Source organism: Grammomys surdaster, unplaced genomic scaffold (genome assembly GCF_004785775.1).
Source record: "Grammomys surdaster isolate TR1022 unplaced genomic scaffold, NIH_TR_1.0 64, whole genome shotgun sequence".
NCBI lineage: Eukaryota > Metazoa > Chordata > Mammalia > Rodentia > Muridae > Grammomys > Grammomys surdaster.
Genome location: NW_021604566.1, coordinates 16,081,611 through 16,095,018, shown reverse-complemented (window position 1 = coordinate 16,095,018; position 13,408 = coordinate 16,081,611). Strand labels below are relative to the sequence as shown.

The 13,408-nt window shown below is 42.6% G+C and overlaps 1 protein-coding gene across 1 annotated transcript in view; it reads left to right on the top strand.

Annotated features, from left to right (window-relative positions):
- The first annotated feature begins 4,482 nt into the window (after positions 1-4,482).
- Positions 4,483-13,408, top strand: part of LOC114622874 (serine/threonine-protein kinase Sgk3) — a 107,323-nt gene continuing 98,397 nt past the window's right edge. Inside the window, exon 1 of the mRNA XM_028769430.1 lies at positions 4,483-4,516. The gene's annotated coding sequence lies outside the window, so the exon portion shown is untranslated. The remainder of the gene's footprint in view (positions 4,517-13,408) is intronic.

Genomic DNA, 13,408 nt, shown 5'->3' with positions numbered 1-13,408 from the left:
GAGGAAGTAACAGTGCATGTTTTCAAGCTACAGATTAGTAAGCCCTTGGTTTTGAGATGGGTTCAATCATTAATTAGAGACGATTCAACATAAATAACTGAGTCACTAAATGAACAACATTTAAGAAAAGCTATTATTTCCCACTGATAAGCAACTAAAATAATAGTTATCTTCAAAGTTCACTGGCAGGTTGGACCTCAGAGGATTCTAATGATTCTTTGAACACAAATCATGCTGACAGGACTTAAGTTACCGCCAACTATTAACAGACCCAAACCTTGTACATAACTGTATAGTCAAATGGGTTCAGAGATGCTCAGAGCAGATCAGAAGACAAGAGTTCCCTAGTAGGAATATGTAATAATTTTACTTTAGATAATTGTTAGCATCATTTAAAGTAATGTCTTGCTTCTGCTTATTAAAATCTTGATGTGAGCAGTTTAAGGGGTCTGAACTTTTAACATTTCCCTTGGTATTTTTGTTCATTTGTTTTTCATGTCCCTAAATAACATAGAAAGTGCGTCCTGTGACCTAAAATTTTAAATGCAAATTTCCTTTAATTATAAGACACATTTAAACTTCAGGCACTTCTCATCAGGTTTTGAGTTTGAAGCTGGCTAGTTTGGTCCAAGAAACAAGGATGAGCTATAGGTCTCTGCCTGTATCCTTCAACTCCAAGTCAGCACCCAGAGAACTGTTTTTTAGATCAAAGAAACAGTAACTTGATTATTGGAAAATAAGTAACAGGTCTCAGTTTCCCTTCCACAGGTCTGCAGGTTTTTCTAGCTATATCTTAGGGTGCTTCATGTTCTATACAAAGGGTTTTTGATCAGAAAGATAATTCCTTTTCAATATTTGCTCTATTTTATGTCAGGCTTTTCTTCTGTCTGTATTCATAAGCAGCTCATGGTTAAAATCATGTCTTAAACTACCTCCCCCACTCCAAATGTTTTCTTTTATTTAAGGCTGCAGGGTGCTGTAATCAACATATCAACTGGTGAATGTAGTGGAAACTACATCAACAACTCATGATGACTGACCCACTTAAGTAGATGAGTCTGTAGCAGGACTACAGAAAGGGAACTATGAAAGCAGTGCGAACATCAGAGACATCATCACTCTTGTAGCTGTTGGTTATCTCTTGACTGGACATTCGTCTCTATAGAACCAATGCTAGTCCTGACTGCCTTAATAGTTAACTCATGAAAAAAAAAATCATTCAGGTCCTGTCAGTCATTTAATCAATCTTCCTCCCTAAAGAAAGTTACTTTTCTTTTATTGGAAGCCCTTAATCTATTATTGGAAGGCTACCACAAAAGGACTACAAATAATGGAGGGTATTTTTTTATATAAAGATTAATAATGCTTTCAGATTAGGCACCATTTTAGAGAAAAAGTTCTCTACTTTGAATAGCAATAATGAGAAATGCAGGGGAATATATCATTTAAAAAATGTGTTAGCTGGGTAAGTGGTTAGGAATTTTTTAAAAATACATAGTTCAACAATTCACATTATCAGCTTAATTTTCCAAGATTCTAAACATATCTTATTATTTCTATTTTCTGCTAGTATAAAAAAAATCAGACTGGGCAGTGGTGGCACATGTCTTTAATCCCAGCATTCTGGAAGCAGTTGGAGGCTAGCCTGGTCTACCAAGTAACTTCCAGTCCAGCTAAGGCTACATTCTGAGACCTTATCCCAAACAAAAGATTCTGGAACACAGAATGGGTATGTGTATTGAACAGACATCTAGTGGGCTCATGGTTCTATAGCTGGCACACCCAAAAGCTTGGTGTTAGTACAAGGTGAAGAACTCTATGTCCCATGTTGTTTTATTCCTATGTGCTAGTAGAAGAGGCTCAGACTCGTGTGCATAACGATCCACCCTCAGTAATGACTTCATTCAATCCTCCATCCATTCCTGAGGGTTTATCCCTTATGACCTACTCCCCGTCAGGCCACACTTCTCAACTGAGCTCTGTTAAACCACACCAGTCAATCAGTCCTACGTTGTAGACATTTTATTAAGTCTGTTTGATTTTTACAGCATGTCATGATGCACTGTCATTCATATCTGTTTTGAGGGTGAAAAGCACTACCATCACCGCCTTCTTACTCCTGAAACAAAGCAGAAAAGATTTGCCCAAAGTCCAAAGTGGGAAAGATATGCAGTGACACTGGGCCTGACTCCAAAGCTTGCGTTTATAATCTCTAAAGATAGAACAGATAGGCCAAACATTTGCCCTGTGTGCATGGACAGAGCCATTCTTCCAAAGAGAACATTGACAACTACAGTTCAACAAAAAACTTCACCTATTTTAAAATTTGATTTTACAGAATGCCTTTTAAAGAGACAGAAACATTTAATGAAATACTCAACAACTTTTATAGTTTAAATTTAAACATACTGGACAACAGGAATGGGACCTATATCACCCTGAGTTAATTAAAGGGATACTACTTAAAGCACACCCTGAAACGCAGCTGGAGCTGCATCTCAGTGGAGCAGCAGCTGCTAGTGCATAGACAACGTCCTGGATTGCAGCCCTAGCATCAAGTAGAGAAGTTCACTTAAAGGACGAGGAAGATGGCCCAGTCAGTAAAGTGCTTGCTGCACTGACAGGAGGACCTGAGTCTGGATGCCATGTACAAAGCCAGCTGTGATGGCGCGTGCCTAATCCCAGCGTGGGAAGGCAGGAGGGGAGGGCCCCTGAAGCTCACAGGACAGCCAATCATCCCAGTGGTGAGCTCTTCTAGGACCAACAAAAGACTCCATCTCAGAAAGTAAGACAGAGAAGAGCTGCGAAGGAAAACTACTTCTGATCTCCACCCCGTACACATACTTACATGTGTGTGTAAGCACACACACACACACACACACACACACACACACACACACACACACACCAGGCCATACGTAACTTCCTGTCAATCAAATGAAGTTCATCTTCATTTTTTGTCCATAAACACTCTCTCTCCCTCTCCCCCCCCTCCCCCCCCCCCCCCGATACTTACACACACAAGTTCTTTATAGCGGGAAGACAAATTTATCCTGGAAATACTATAATGGTTTCCATTTGTTTTTTTTTTCTTCCAAATGTCAAAATGTGGTGATAGTTAGGTATTTATCTTTTAATCAAGAATGACATCATTCCCCTTCATGTTTATTGACATAAAACTTCCTTTTGTCCAAGAAATTCTTTCAGTATTATGAATATGGCTTTAATTAACAGATACACTGATTGATCACTTGATAGTTTTTGTCACAGAGAAGGTATGTGCTTTATTGTATGGATTGTTTTGCAAGCAGATCATAATGGAACATATAAATGACCTCTGGCAATATGTTGTGGTCTATGTACTGTACCTTTCTTGTCCAATCCCCAATGCCACTGAAGATCACTGTTTAGAAAGTCCTGAGGGAATGGTATGTTTTACAGTATAAAAGAATTTGTGTTTACAACCTATTTTAAGAAGGACAAGGGCATATTGCAGCATGGATAGTACAAATACCTTTTCCTACATTTACTCATGAGGCGAAATCTTTGAGTATCGTTTTAAAACATAAAGTTGTTCTTTGAATTTACGGAAGTCACTCATCTCAAGTTCCTCTAATTATTTGTTCATAGATTTGTGGCAAATTTTCTGGAATCATGATTTAAAGGGTAGATTAATGTTGCAAAATCTGAAGCATACCATGCAGACAGAAATCTTTTAAACAGTCGTGCAGGTCTATTTTCACGTGGTACCAGATAAAACCTAAATTACAGTGGTGGTGTGGCTCTCTGGTTCAAAATCTTTACTCCACAACCACTGAATCATGTAATTCTTAGTTCCCCATTCACAGAACAGGTTTAAAAAACGCAGCTTCTGTAGTTAAATGGATAAGCACCAGCAGGAGAGTGTGTTGGGCAGTTTAAAAATAATTCATAGATCTAAAGGCCTGATATCTGTACACAGCATCTGCTAATTTGTGAGAGCCCTCGCCCATCCATAAACACTGATCAAAAAAAAAATCTGCTGACGTGTGGAAAGTGTAGAAAACTGCCCAAATCACGCTAAACGAAGCACAGTGGGCTCTCCAGAGTGTCCGGATACTTATTTGGCCTCTGCAGCGTCCAGCCTGCCGCAAGCCGCATCCCCCAGCCCTCTGCCACCCCGCGGGTCCGCTCGGCCGCCCAGACTCCCGAGTGGGCCAAGGTCACCCTCGCCGCGGCCCTGGTGCAGCCCGTGAGCTGAGCGCAGGAACTCGGCGGCCTTTCCTCCTAAACTTTGCAACCCGCGTGAGGAGTGAGCGCGGGTAGACGAGCGGCCTCGCCATCCGAGCGGGTCCGGACGACTCCGCCGTCCTCTCGAGCCGCCCGCCCGCCCGCCCGCCCGCCGACCCGCGCTCCGCGGGAGGAGCCGCCGTGACGCGTCAGGGAGGAAACGCCGGCGCCCGGCCGCGCCGCCGGGAAGGAGGAACCGCCAGCGCGCTGGGCTCCGCGCCCGGGCGCCCGGACGCCGCACAGCCGGGTAGGTGCGGGGCGGGTGCGCGGGTCCGCGTGGCGGGGTCGGTCTCTCCCTGGCGCCGGGGATCCGCCGCGGCCCGGCGCTCAGTCTTTGTGTCCTCGAGGAGAGCTCAGCGCCGAGGCGTGTAGCTTTAGAGCCCGGGGTGGGGGACGCGGGCGGCTCGCCCGGCCCCCGAGCCGGGCAGCGGGCGGGGAGGACCGGGGAGCCCACCTGACGCGGGGTGGGGGTTCCCTGCGCGGACCCCTGGGATGGCGGGGGTGAAGTGGTCAACCGGACTAGAACGCGTCGCCACTCTTTTTTTCAAGTTCTGAGACTCGAACCCTTCGATCTGTTTTCATAGTCGATTCTCACCGACGTGTGCCGCCTAAAAGCGCGCAGAGGTTTTCGGTTCTAAGACGCGCTTTTAGGGGTGGTTCTTTGGACTGGTAGAAAAAAATAAGGGATTCGGCTCCTGAAACAAAAGTCTTTTACTTAATCTTGCACCTAATGGCTGGGTGAACTGCAGTTCTGCAGGCAGAGACTATATGCAGGATCCACTTGAAATTCAAGAATAAACACAGAACACTCAAGTTTCTGAATCTTTTGTCAGAGTGAAAAAAAAGAAAAAACGAAAACAAACAAAACAAGACCCCCCCCCCCCAACTGCCTGTTGGGTAGCTTGATTTTTTTCTCTTTTCACTAGATTGTTTACCCAACAGGCCTGGAAAGTGCCTGCCTTATTTACCAAACACAGCTCATACTATGAACTATGCTGTTTCCTAAGTGCTTTAAAAATATTATCTCAAATTCTTAACTCAAAATATTAAGTTATAGTGGTTGTAGCCACGAAGAAGCCATGCATACTCTAGTTCCCCAAAGTTATAGAAAGAACTGGAAACATTAGAGGAAGTTTCAGACATAGTTTAGGAATGGGTGTGCCTTCTGCCCCCTAGGGTACCACTCCCTTAAGACAAGTTATTACCCTTCTTCCCTGTGGGATTCGAGCTTGGAGAAATGGGACCTGTTGCTGGCAGGTCTCAGGTCAGATCCCACATAACATCAGAAAGATGGTTTCTCTGATTCCAAGTCTGACAACTCAGACATCAGAAGTTCCCTTTCTTTAAGCTGCCACTGTGCTGAGCCTAGTTTTGTTTTTAAAGGGAGCTTTGTTTCAAGTCTATTTGACAATTCATATGACATGGCTCAGATGGGAGCATCAGATTAAGCTTGAAATGAACTGTGAAACAGAACGTTTTTGTTTGTAGACATAAACAAAACATAAACAGTTTGGTAATTTTCTGTGGTTGGTTGTTGCTAACACTGAATTGGTTGATGTATCCTGTAAGGTGTCCATTTTGTGATTTGCAGCTTATATAGAGAAGGGATTCTCCCTCCACCCCCGACAATAGAATGCTCTTTTCAAATGAGTTTTTGGGCCTGGTGCCTAATGGTAAAGACCCAGAATAGTCAATAAATAATATCGACACAGTTTTTGTCACTGTGGTGATTATAAATGTAATATTAAGATTTTTAAAAATCATACTCTTGGTTCTTTTTCTTCTCATAAATTTCCATTTTCTGGGAGGTAAGTAAATGAGCTGATAAGCCTGACTAATAGGCTTTCCCTCCACTGATACAGCTTATAGTGGGTACCACAGACACGGATGGTACTCATGAATTAAATTCAGCCTAATATCTAACAATCCTCAGAGAGACTGTGTGAGGTCAGCACATCTTAAAAAGCTCCCTTTTGTACAAGTAAAGACACCAAAGCATGAAAGTGTTGATTTGCTGCAGCACTGTTTGCCGAGCTAACAGGAGGGTGAGCCCAAATGGAGTAGGTGCAGAGACAGACAAAGCCTGGCACGTGCAGGCCTGTGACAAATATTTGTGGAATGAATGACTTTAGAAAGCCTGCTCTTTCAAAACATACCTCCCAAAATACCGTCATAATTGATTTGTGCTGAAGAGAGGCCTAATCCAATGCGTCTCTTATTTCTTTTTTTTTTTTTTTTGGTTTTTCGAAACAGGGTTTCTCTGTGTAGTTCTGGCTGTCCTGGAACTCACTCTGTAGACCAGGCTGGCCTCGAACTCAGAAATCCGCCTGCCTCTGCCTCCCGAGTGCTGGGATTAAAGGCGTGCGCCACCACTGCCCGGCTGCGTCTCTTATTTCAAACAGTATCTGATGCAGTATTTTCCTATAAAAAGGGCAAAGATACCCTTTGGACTCAGGATTTATCATCTCTAGTGTTTGAAAAATAACTTAGTGGTTGTTTTTCTTTCCTTTTTTTTCCTGTCAAACACCCTACCTATATTTTATTTTGTTTTATTTTATTTTTGGTCTAGTTTTAAGAGCTTTAGGTCAGACAAGTGCTGTTAGTACTTGTGCTGACAGTTTTCTTACATATGTCTCTAAGCACTTGGATTTATGGGGGAGTTCAAATATAATGATCAAAGTTATTTCTCAGGTTTTTCTGAAGTGTCTGACATGGTGTGTTTTTTGAAGCTAATTATTTTAGTATAAAGCATCTTCTAAAAAAGCAAAAAAAAAAAAAGTATCTTCATTTATTTATATCCTTTAAGCATGGGGCTCTGCATCCTAAAGTGTGTGGTCCCACATAGATTGCCTTTAGACAGAGAGGACAATATATATGGCCATTGCCTGGGAGAGGACTGAGAAGGACCACCGGATGAAAGACAGCATAGCCTTTCCCACCAGGGACTTTAGGAAGAGAGAACATCTTACTGAAGCCAATCTGAGTCAGTTGTCTGTCAGCCCTCTGTGTGGAGGTGGGATAAATGCTTTTCAAACCTGCCTTGTAGAAACTACCATTACCCTTTCAATCTCCGTGTGTTCTTTCTTTTAAAGCTTCATGTAAATTATGGACTAAACTGCTGATTCATGAGAGTCAAATTATGTAACGTGTTATTCCTGACAGAAATGGCTCCCACATTCTTTTAAGTGAAGAGTGTCTCTATTTTTCTTTACCTGCTCCATTCCTGTTGGTGGAAGCTTTGATCTTGATTCACCCTCCCCATTTCATGGAGAAAAGTGATAAATCTAAGAGGGGCTGAGAGGCCTGGTCCTTTAGTTCACATCAGCATTTAACTTAACAGGAGCTCTGAGTTAATTACTGTTGCCAAGAAGATGTGGGATCATATGCTGAAGACCAGCGCTGAGTGTCGAGCTGTGTGAGGCTACGCCAAGGGCTTCAGGGAAAATTAGGACAGTGCGGCAAGCCTTGCCTTCCTTGAGTTCTTCAAACTCATCCCTGTTTCCCAAGGGTCTTGTAAATGTGCCCAAGTCTATCCACAGTTCTACTTAAAACCAAACACTCTATTGCTAGAGGGTTTTCCCGTTTTTCTGAAGGCTCTGGCCATGCTCTCCACTGTCATTAGTTAAACAAAACAACAAAAGTCTAGTAGGGCATGATGCCCTATCCCTATAAAACCAGCACTTAGGCAACTGAGTCATTGGAAACCCTAGTTTGATGCAGTCTGGACTACATAGTTAGATTCTGTCTTAAAACCAAATAAGATAAACCCAGTGATGCTTCCCCCCTGTGTAAGGTTATGGGTCAGGCAGGTGTATGCGTGTAATAAGATGTTAGTCAGACTCTGAGAGATTCCTGTGTAGGAGAACTTGGTTTCCACCATGGGGACAAATGTAGGAAAGACCTAAGGGGACTGACACCTGGGAAGAGCTAGACATATGTGCCAGTGTGGTTTCCACAGCCACACTTCCTGTAAGTTCACGTGGGCCGATGTGTCCTTACCAGCAGTTCTTTCTTTAGGCCGCTGAGTGCGGGCTTTGCAGATAATTTAGAAAATAGAGAACTGATTCAGTAGCTTGAAACACAGAGCAAGGGTGGCTTTGGGTTGAATAGTGGCCTGGCTATTGTACCTTTCTAAGGCTATACTTTTTGAGAATGTCTGCCATACTGAGATGTCATTCTTTACACCGTGAGTCTGTTCTGTGATTTTAAAGCAATAACACTATTCACATAGCATGTAGTAATAAGCATGATTTATGTATCATGAGTGTGTTTGTGTGTGTGCACATACATGTATATATGTGTGTATACATGTCTGTACAGGTGTGTGTATATGTGGATGAGACTAGATATCAGCCTTAGGCATTACTCTTTAGGAGATTTTCACCTTGTTTTAGACGCAGAGCCTCTCACTGCAAACTTGCCTGTTAGGCTATGTCAGCAGGCCACTGAGCCTCTTCCAATCCTCCTGTCCCCAGGGCTGAAATTACAAATGCATGCAACCATTCCCTGCTTTATACATAGATTCTGGTCATCAGACTCGGGTTCTTATGCATATCTGGCAAGGAAACGTATTGCTGCCATCATTTGCTTTTTACTTTTTAATTGTTTTTGAGATAGAAGGTCTCACTCTGATGCCTAATGGAGAATCCAACTCTTGGCCTCAAGTGATACTCCTGCCTAGGCCTCTTGAGTAGCTGGGACTGCAGTTGCATGCCACCACATCAGGCATTATTCAAGCTTTTAAATAAAAGTAGATTAAATTTGGGCTGTGTGTGGTAGGGCGTACTTGTGATCCTAGTATTTGGAAGGTGAATATCAAAAGTTTAAAGCTAGCTATATCAAGGCCATCTAAAACAGAGCTTGATTAGTTTTAAATTTCTGAGTTTGCAATTCAGCATTTACATATATAGAGAAAGAACCATGTACTGTAGGACAGATGTATAAATAGTATGCTCATTATGAGTTATGAAATGTATAATTAGGTTGGGAATCTTGTGAGATTTTCCCCATCCACTTAGGCATGTCCACTGGTGTGGTCATTAGGTAGGTCTTGTTCATGCAACCGTATTTTGAGAGTTTATGGTCACAGTATCTCTGTCATGTCTAGAGGACACTGTCTTACAGTTGGCTTCTGAGTCTTTTAGCCTTTAATGTTTTTAAAACATAAAATTTCTTCTTCCCTGTTCCCTGAGCCTTGGATGTTGAACTTACACTGTAGATGTACCAGTTAGGAATGGACTCCTCAGCCGGGCGGTGGTGGTGCACGCCTTTAATCCCAGGACTTGGGAGGCAGAGGCAGGCGGATTTCTGAGTTCGAGGCTAGCCTGGTCTACAGAGTGAGTTCCAGGACAGCCAGAGCTATACAGAGAAACCCTGTCTCGAAAAAAAACAGAAAACAAAAAAACAACAACAAAAAAAGGAATGGGCTCCTCATGCTCATTTATTTTCTGCATTTTGACCAGTTAAAGATCTGTGTAGTAGTCTCCATTTGTTACAAAATGAAGCTCCTTTGGTGAGTGCGGTAACTACACTTATCTGTGGGTGTGAGTATTTAGAAAATAGTTAGATACTATATGGATTTAGGAAAATAGCAGTAGTAGGTTCCCCTGGGTTCTGTGGTCTGAACAGTCACAGGTGGCTGCCTAGGTTTGCAGTACTGGGCATGAATTCTCACCTGTTGGGTTGAGCTATAAGTCCACTTAGATAGCTGGTGGTTACCTTAAGATAGTACCAATACTGCACCCTGGGGCTATCTTCCTGGGTAGGCTGTTGTCATGTTGGCAGGATTCAGAGCTGAATAGGATTGCTTTTCTCAGGGGACAGCTTGCACAGCACCTATGTAAGAGGTAGTCCTCGGGGAGGAGGCTTTCAGGTCACTTCCAGCATGCTTCCTCCAAGTCCTGCGTCTGAAGATTGTGGTGTCTTCAGCAATTGAGACTTTGGGAGGCAACCGAGGATAATGGCAGCAGCTTATTTTGTTTTGGGAGTCTCATGGACCCCTGACCAGTTCGGAGGAAGGATGTTTGTTTTTTAATTCTGTGTATATGTGTGGTGTGTGCACGTGAGTCCTGGTGCCTCTAAGGCTGGAAGCTTCAGATCTCCCTGGAGTCTTCCTTGCTCTGAGTTGCTTCTCACTACAATACTTTCCAGTTCCATCCATTTACTTGCATATTTCATTTCATTTCTCTTTTGGTAGCTGGATAGAATTCCATTGTGCAAATGTACTAAGTTTTCATTATCCACTCATCAGCGAAGGACATGTAGGTGCTTCTGTTTCCTAGGTGTTGTGACTAGAACAACAGTGAACATGGCTGAGCAAGTGTCTCTGTAGTAGGATGTAGAGTCCCTTAAAAGATATTCTTCTAGACTTCCATTTTTATGCATGTACACATGTATTTTCTGAGCTGTTTTTGTTCTGTTTTGTTTGAGAGTCTAACTCTGCAGCTTAGGCTGTTCTGAAAACCATTATGAAACCAAGACTAGGCTTGAATTCTGGATAATCCTTCCATCTCAACCTCTCAAGAGTTGGGATTACAGGCATAAGCCACCATTCCAGGCCCTTGGTGCCATTTTAAAAACAAACAGGCTTGCCCTGCTGGTTAGAGAGTCATGCTTATGTAGCCAGTGAACGTCAGAGATTCCATACACCTCGAATCAGTTATTTGCCTGTGTTTCCTGGTCAGCTGCCATGCCCCAAACCTGGCTGATGTTCTTGGAAATTTATACTACTGTTAATAAAGAGAATGAGTGAGCATATGTGCATGGATTGGCAAATCCACCCTCAAGCGGGGTAAGACACATGTCCTCTTATGGGTCATGGGTGTGTGTTGTCAGTGCATTAAAACACATGATAATCAAGAAAAGCAGCGATGAGGGATTTACAGATGATTTGCTGTAATCACAAAGAGAAGCAGAAATGATGGATTTGAACCAAGGAAAAACTGAGTGCTCTGAAGTTGTTAGGGAGGAAGGCGGTTGGCCTTGAGTTGTTTGAAATGCCCTAGTAAGCAGAAGCACATCAATCTAGGTAATTGTTCTGACAGCACCGGCATGAGAGGAAATATGGTGTTCTTATGATCCTACTTTAAGATAGGCTGCCTTGGGGAAGATAACACCTCGTAAAAGTTCATGCACACATCTCTTCCTTGCATCCTGACACCCCCAGCTTCCCGATAGCGTCTGTGCTGACATCTCACCAGCTCCACATCTACCTCTTTGCTGAACGCTCTCTCTGCCTTTCTCTTGCCCCTTCTCATTCCTTTCTCTTCTTTCTAGCCTTTGCATCAATGTATCTAACCTTCTTTTCTCCGCTCTCTCTGCCTTTCTCTTTCGCCTTCTCATTCCTTTCTCTTCTTTCTAGTCTTTGCATCAATGTATCTAACCTTCTTTTCTCCTCTCTCTCTGCCTTTCTCTTGCCCCTTCTCATTCCTTTTTCTTCTTTCTAGCCTTTGCATCAAACAATGTATCTAACCTTCTTTTCTCCGCTGGGTCTTCACTTTGAACTTGAACAAAAAAAGATACTAATTATAGTGGTACATTTACCAGAAGGTCTTTAATAAGGAGAAGGAAAGCTTTTAGTTTGCAAGGAAAGGTGGATATTATGAAGAACGAGTGGTTTCAACCTTCAACCCTTGTGGAATACCCAGTAATTCCTTTAAAAATATCCACACAAGCTTCACCTACCTCCTCATCACAAAATAAGCTGTTTTTCCTTAAGGATTGACATGACCTAAAAAATGTAAGCTATTTATAAATTTTTATTTTATTCATGTTATTGCAACAACATTGGTCTTTCTCTGTGTGTGTTTTTCCTATAAAAGATATCAGGCATATAAATGGGTCAAATAAGAGTGTTTAGTTTGGAAAGATAACTCCGAGATGTGACACATTGCCTTTAGACAATACAACTAAAGTTCAAATATCTGGCTTAAAAACAACTTTTTTGTTGTTGTTGGCTTTCAAATAAGTTGAAGATTAAGGCAATCCCAGACCAAAGGTTATCCAGCTTTGGGAAGTGGTATATCAAGTTTCTGAATGCTTACCCTTCAGATTTCCATCAGTAGGTACACATGGGTGAGATCTTGGGTCCAGCTGGATGCTCTGGGGTCAAAGATGCAGCAAAGCTCCTTGAGCAGTGCCAGGTCTTGGCTGGAGATGTGTGTGGGTATGCTGGGTATGCCAGTGGTGACTCAGACTGACTCCAGGGTGCCTGCATAGGTGCCTGGACCAGATGCCTGAGGTGTGTCTTCCTGGGGCCAAGCTGCTTAAACTGTGTAGGAGTCAAGACTTACTTTTTATAAACATTAGTAGATTTTTAAAAGATGTTTTTATTCAGCCTCCCGACAACAGGCTTTGAAATTGAAACATGAACTATTATTTTATTTATTTGGACTGAGATATTGTTAGAAAACATTCAGAACTTAGACTATTTTTTTTTAACCAGTCCTTTTTTCTTAAAAAAAAAAAAAAAGCATTTATTGGTTTAGCATGGGGTATGTGTGTGTATGTGTGTGTATGTGTGTGTGTGTGTGTGAACAGCTTGCCAGAATTGGTTCTTTCTTTTCACCTTATATGATCTGGAGCCCAAAACAGATAATCAGGGTTGTCAGGCACCCTTACCTGCTGAGCTCTCTCATAAGCCTTGGTGGGGCTGCCTGCCTAGCCCTGGCTTTCACGGAACTCATTATGTATGTAGACCAGGCTGGCCTCAACTGATTGATTCTCTTGCCTCTGCTTTACAAGTGCTGGGATTAAAGGCACTTGTCACTGCTGCCTAGTTTCTCTGTTGTGTTTTTTATATGTGTATGTAGACTTGAACAGTGAGAAGTTTACTGGGATGTGAATGTTGTTTTCTGTTTTGATTGGTCTTTTTTATCTGTTCCCCCCCACACACCACCAGTATTTGGTTTTGTTTCTTGTTTGAAAGAGGATTTTTTAATTAATGAAAGAGAAAGTATGCCGGGCAGTGGTTGCACACACCTTTAATCCCAGCACTTGGGAGGCAGAGGCAGGTGGATTTCTGAGTTTGAGGCCAGCCTGGTCTACAGAGTGAGTTCCAGGACAGCCAGGGCTACACAGAGAAACCCTGTCTCGAAAAACAGAGAGAGAGAGAGAGAGAGAGAGAGAGAGAGAGAGAGAG